This window comes from Syzygium oleosum, unplaced genomic scaffold, assembly GCF_021117445.2.
Source record: "Syzygium oleosum isolate NSW1041296 unplaced genomic scaffold, Sole_v2.1 Sole_v2.02, whole genome shotgun sequence".
Taxonomy (NCBI): Eukaryota; Viridiplantae; Streptophyta; class Magnoliopsida; order Myrtales; family Myrtaceae; genus Syzygium; species Syzygium oleosum.
Genome location: NW_026607486.1, coordinates 5,638,402 through 5,643,827, shown reverse-complemented (window position 1 = coordinate 5,643,827; position 5,426 = coordinate 5,638,402). Strand labels below are relative to the sequence as shown.

General features: G+C 39.3%; 1 pseudogene; it reads right to left on the bottom strand.

Moving 5' to 3' along the window:
* Positions 1-2,881: 2,881 nt before the first annotated feature.
* On the bottom strand, positions 2,882-3,796 carry LOC130135325 (7-deoxyloganetin glucosyltransferase-like; annotated as a pseudogene).
* Between the last annotated feature and the right edge of the window lie 1,630 nt (positions 3,797-5,426).

Here is a 5,426-nt window from a genome sequence, read left to right as displayed (position 1 = left end):
ATAGATTTTACAAAATAAGTGTGCCCCTTATTTTGTCTTGTAGTGACAAAGAGTTAGAGAGAATGGCACTAGTAGTGCCAAAAGTTATGTGCAGCGCTTACTTTAGTGTTAAATTTTTTTTCGAATTACTTAAGTGTCACTTTTTTTAAAAAACGATGACTTTAGTACCAACTCTAATTTGGGTTGTCGAAAATCCGACATAACCATATTTTATTAATTTCTTAGTCCTACGTAGTTTGTGGCGTGCCCAGTAAGCATATAACCCCTAAACGTCGTCGTTTAAAAGTTATAAATAGTGATTGTTTGAGTGCCAAATTTTGTTTAAAGTCATTACTTCACTGCCGGCTGTTGTTAAAAAACGATCACTTCAGTGCCAGTCGGATTGTGCGACATCCTTTTGGACGTCCACGTGAACTGGATTTTTAAAAAATATGCCAAATCATATTAAAAATTTTAATTATAAAGGCCACGTAATCAATTTGGCCGGAATTGACACTTAAGTGATCGTTTTTCTCCGATTTAGCACTTAAGTGATCGTTTTTTTCTTCGATTTGACACTTAAGTGATCCGAAAAAACTTTTGGCACTAAAGTGAGCGCCGTACACAATTTTTGGCACTTCTAATGTTCTTCTCCCCAAAAAACTATTAATCGTAATCCAAATAGAAAAGTGTACATGGGCTCAAACTTGAAACATAATTTAACACTGGGAATGCACCGACAAAAACTCGTTGTCACTGACATCTATAACTTGCAACACCGTGTAGTTTGCTAAAGATCCAAAAAAGGGCCCTCCGGTTCATTTTGGTTCAAATCGAGACTCCTCAATATACATTTCTCGGCAAATGTCTCGGGGATCTTGCCCTGTAAATTGTTCATGCCGATGTTCATGATTGAGAGAAGCACGTGGAAACTCACCAAAGATTGGGGAATCGAGCCATTCAAGCTGTTGTTCGACAATTTTAGGACATTGAGACTAGTTGCAGTATTGCAAACTGACATCGGTATCTCTCCTGTGAGTTACTATTTGAAATGGAATAAAATGTCGCGCTCGGTGGAGGCACGGAAGGGGTCCTTCAAACCTATTATCAGACAGATCGATTAATGTTGATCTTGTCCCAGGCCTCGTGGCCATGGCTTGAAAATTTTCAAAGTATGTTGAAGGCAATGACCACTGAAGTCATTTTGAGCAACATTAAACAAAAGCAACAAAGGAAAGGGAGATTTATTCCAGAGTTCATCAATGGTACCGTGGAATTCGTTTGCCCTCATATGAAGTTTAGCTAAAAGCGGCAAAGTTTCAAGCCAATGAGGGAAAGAATCGCTTATTTGGTTATAACTAAGATCTAGAAGGACTAACTGAGTCCAGCTAGCCAAGGATCGCGGTAATGGCCCTTCAAAAGTGATAGTTGCTGAAGTCCAATGACCAAGGGCTGCTTGAGTTTCTCAAAAGGGATTAGACAATTAAAAGTATAGGAAGAAAGGTTGAGATGTGTAATTTTAAAAAATTACACAAGTCATAAACGATTTTATCTTTTTAGGACATCTATTTTGCACTTGCGAATATATATATTTATTAATCAAAGAACGATAATAGCTACGATTACATTAGTGTTCCATTTTCATTTTCTTATCAGTTGAGATGTTTTCATTTTGGGTGAAATCAGTAAATAGTAGTATTTGCACGTGAATAATTACTATATTGTACCTACCGATTAAAGATGTGAGTGAGAAAGTTATCTCAAATTAGAAATTAGAACATCAACGACCCAAAGAAAAAGGGTTAATACTACGAAAAACCTCAAACTGATATACCTGTAACAAATTTATCCAAAACTAATTTTTTGATAACCAAAAACCTCAAACTGGTACACTTGTGACAAATTTACCCTTCGTTAAATTAGATTAATACCACTAAAAATCATAAATTGATAAATCTGCAACAAACTAAGGGGGTAAAATATTAAACTTGTACACTCGTCAACTGTAACGTGTTATCCAACTCAACAATTTGACGGTAAAATTTAACGGAAACTAATAGAGGGTAAATTTGTCACAAGTGTACCAGTTTGCAATTTTTTTGTAGTCAAACAACTAGTTTGAGGTAGCCTCCAAGAGGTTGGCTGCATTGGTAAGGGTGTAGGACTTGGGGTCCCAGGTCCCAAGTTCGAGTCCACTCTGCCGCGTAGCCTTATCATACTCTTGACTTACATGGAGGCTAGTTTGTAGGGCTAGATTAGCTCTCCTCCGGTTGGTGCCTGGCCGGTCGGAACCTTGTAGTGCGGCCGGTGTGGGAGTCCGGATTATAAAAAAAATAAATAACTAGTTTGAGGTAAATTTATCATAAATTTATCAATTTGAGATTTTTTGTAGTATTAACCTATAGAAAAATCTATGTTACGTACATTAATGTTAGCGGTCGAGCCTTTAGTGGATTGGGCTTAAGACCAAAAGAAGAGCCAACGTGTCTAATTCCGTCCAAGTCCAATTTTCGAAAAGCTTGAAACCCTAGCGCCCGCAATGCTCTGTCATTAAAACAAACACTCTGCCTTTACCTACAAAAAAATAAAGTCATATCTTTCTTCTTTCCTAATAGAAAGACAGTTTTCGGAAATATAAATATGGGCACCCTTCACATTCATTTTTAGTTAAGTTTGCATGCATGTGATGTCAATATCTTTGTATATCCATCAAAGCTATTTTCACTAAATGGGACGGAGGAAAACATGTTTTATTAGTTCAATTAAGTTTGGGTGTGAAAGATATTCATATTTATAACTCCATTAATTAGCGGGCTTAGTTGAAGAAAGTCCTCTAATTACAGTATTTAAGCAGAAATGGAGGAAAACATAGCACGTAAAAAAAAGCACCAAACTACCCTACTTAAGTAAAACCTCGCCCCATCAACTTTTCACGGGCTACTTCTTCTGCCATCTTCTTCCACTCCATGGCCTTGCTTCTCATTTTCTTCCCCACCTCTCCTTCCATCGACTCCCTCACAAGCCTCTCCACTTCATCTCTCTTCACATTACTATCCATCTCCAACCCAACCCCTCAATCATCACATATATACTTGCAATTCGTCTGTTGGTCTCCGAAGCATGGCCAACACAAGATTGGAATCCCAGCCGACAAGCTCTTGATGGTCGAGTTCCAGCCACAGTGCGTCAAGAAACCGCCGATTGAAGGGTGGTTCAGCACTCTCTCTTGCGGGCACCGCCCTGATAAAAAGCCTCTCTCTCTTGTTTCCTCAACAAACTCTCCTGGAAGAATTGCCTTGTCTCCATTCACTATATCAGGCCTCAAGACCCACAAGAAACAATGATTGCTATTAGCCAGTCCCATTGCAAATTCAACTAACTGTTGGTGCGTCAAGAATGCTATACTCCCAAAGTTAACATAGATTACGGACTAAGGCTCCTTTGAGTCCAACCACTCGAGGCACTCATTGTGCTCTTCCAAGAGATTGCACTCAATGTGCTTTGAGGCGAACGATTTTTCTCGAGGGATTCGATCGATCATTAAGTGGAGTGGTCCGACTGTATAAACCCTAGGGATCATTGAGGAGAGTGCATGCAGCACATCCGGCTCAAGTGCCTTGAAGGTGTGGACAATGGTCACCGTGGCGTCACCGATCTTGTTGCTGATGTCAGCAAGGAAGGTAAACAAGGTGTCATCGGAGCCAGTGATTTGGAAGACAAAAGGCATGTTGCGTAGCCTCATGTTTTTCATTCTCGGGATCCAGTCTATAGGGGTGTTCCCATACCCGTTCATCAATTGGGATACATTTGCATGCATTCATGTCCATGCAAAATCATCAAACAGCAACAAATCTAATTACAATGTGTTTTTTTTTCTCGTTTTTGAATAAGTCACAAATCACATAAAGTGCAAGTCTTTGGAGATTTAGGGAAAATTACCAAAAAAGTCCTAAACTTATTTTACGGATGCCAATTTACTTCTAAACCTTTCGATTTGGCTAATTTAGTCCTAAACCTTTAACGATTTGCCAATGTAGTTTTTCCGGCCAATTTTGGCCAAAAATCACTTACGTGGACGTCAGTTGCCAGTCGTCCTACGTGACACGATTGGCTTTCATGTGGATTATTTTTGCAATTTTTTTTTTCATTATTGTCCAGCAATCCTTGCTGGCATTGGGCGTGGGCCGTGAAACCCTTACCGACCACAACGAGGGCTCGCGATCCCTTGCCCATATTTGGCGAGGGCATAGGGCCATGACGCCTCTGCTAGATTTGGGCTAGGCAAGGGCATCGCGTCCCTCACTTGTGGCCAGCGACCTCCGTCAACGCTGCCAAGGCCGTGAACCGATAGAGGGAAATAAGAAAAAAAAAAGGAAAGAAAAGAAAAGTAAAAAGGAAAAAAAAAGAGAAAAATCTCAATTGTTTTAAAAAAATTGCATAAATTGTATATGTTAGTGTCAACTGTTAGCCGGCTATGCCACGTAAGACAGTCTGCATCCGCATGAGCAATTTCCGGCCAGTATTGGCCGGAAGTATTACATTGGTAAATTGTCAAAATGTTTGGTCAATTGAGAGGTTTACGACTTTTTTTATAAATATTGTAAAAACAGATGTATGGTTCGGAATACACTATTTAAGATGTACAGATGATGGTTGGTTGAGTTTTAGGACAAATTGTATACTCAGACAATCAGGTCGATCGGATTCAACTATTCAACTTCCAAAATAGAAAGTGTTTGTCGAAATCTGCCGATTTAAGGAAAGGATCAATCCTGTTCCCTTTTCAGATTGGTGTTATTAATGTGAATAACACACATTCATTTAATTAATGTTGTTGTAATATAATGCGGAAACGACAGGATCTTGCAAATTAAGTCAATGCGACAATACCAAAGAAATAAACGAGGAACGATAAAGGACACCAGAGATTTATGTGGTTCTGTCCGAATATCGGTACCTACATCCACGGGGAGGGCTAGCAATAAATAATCCACTATAATCGGAGAATCAGAGTTACAATTCGCTCAACGCTCGAGTGTTTCCCACACCTAGATTTAAGCCCAAACTCAAAGTGTTTACCAATAAACAACTCAATTGGACAATATAAACTCACAAAACAAATCTGGATCTCTTCGTGCGGCCGAGCCTTGAGAACGTTTGTGCATTCTGTTTTCTTTGTTCTCGCGGCTCTGTAGAGGACTTCCCTATACGGCGGCTCACTCTCATTGAAGAAGACGCGTGCCCTTTTATTCCTCTCCAGAACAAACCCTTTTCGTAAGAACCAAAAAGACAAGAAAGTCCTTCTGATACAAATTAGCAAAACTTCGCATAACGTGAGCAGAACTTCCCTTTTGTTGTTTCTTTGCTCCATAAAATAAACCTTTAATATATTTATTAAAAGTGCCCCTATTTCGTCCTTTAGTGTCCAATATGCCCTTTTTGCTGAA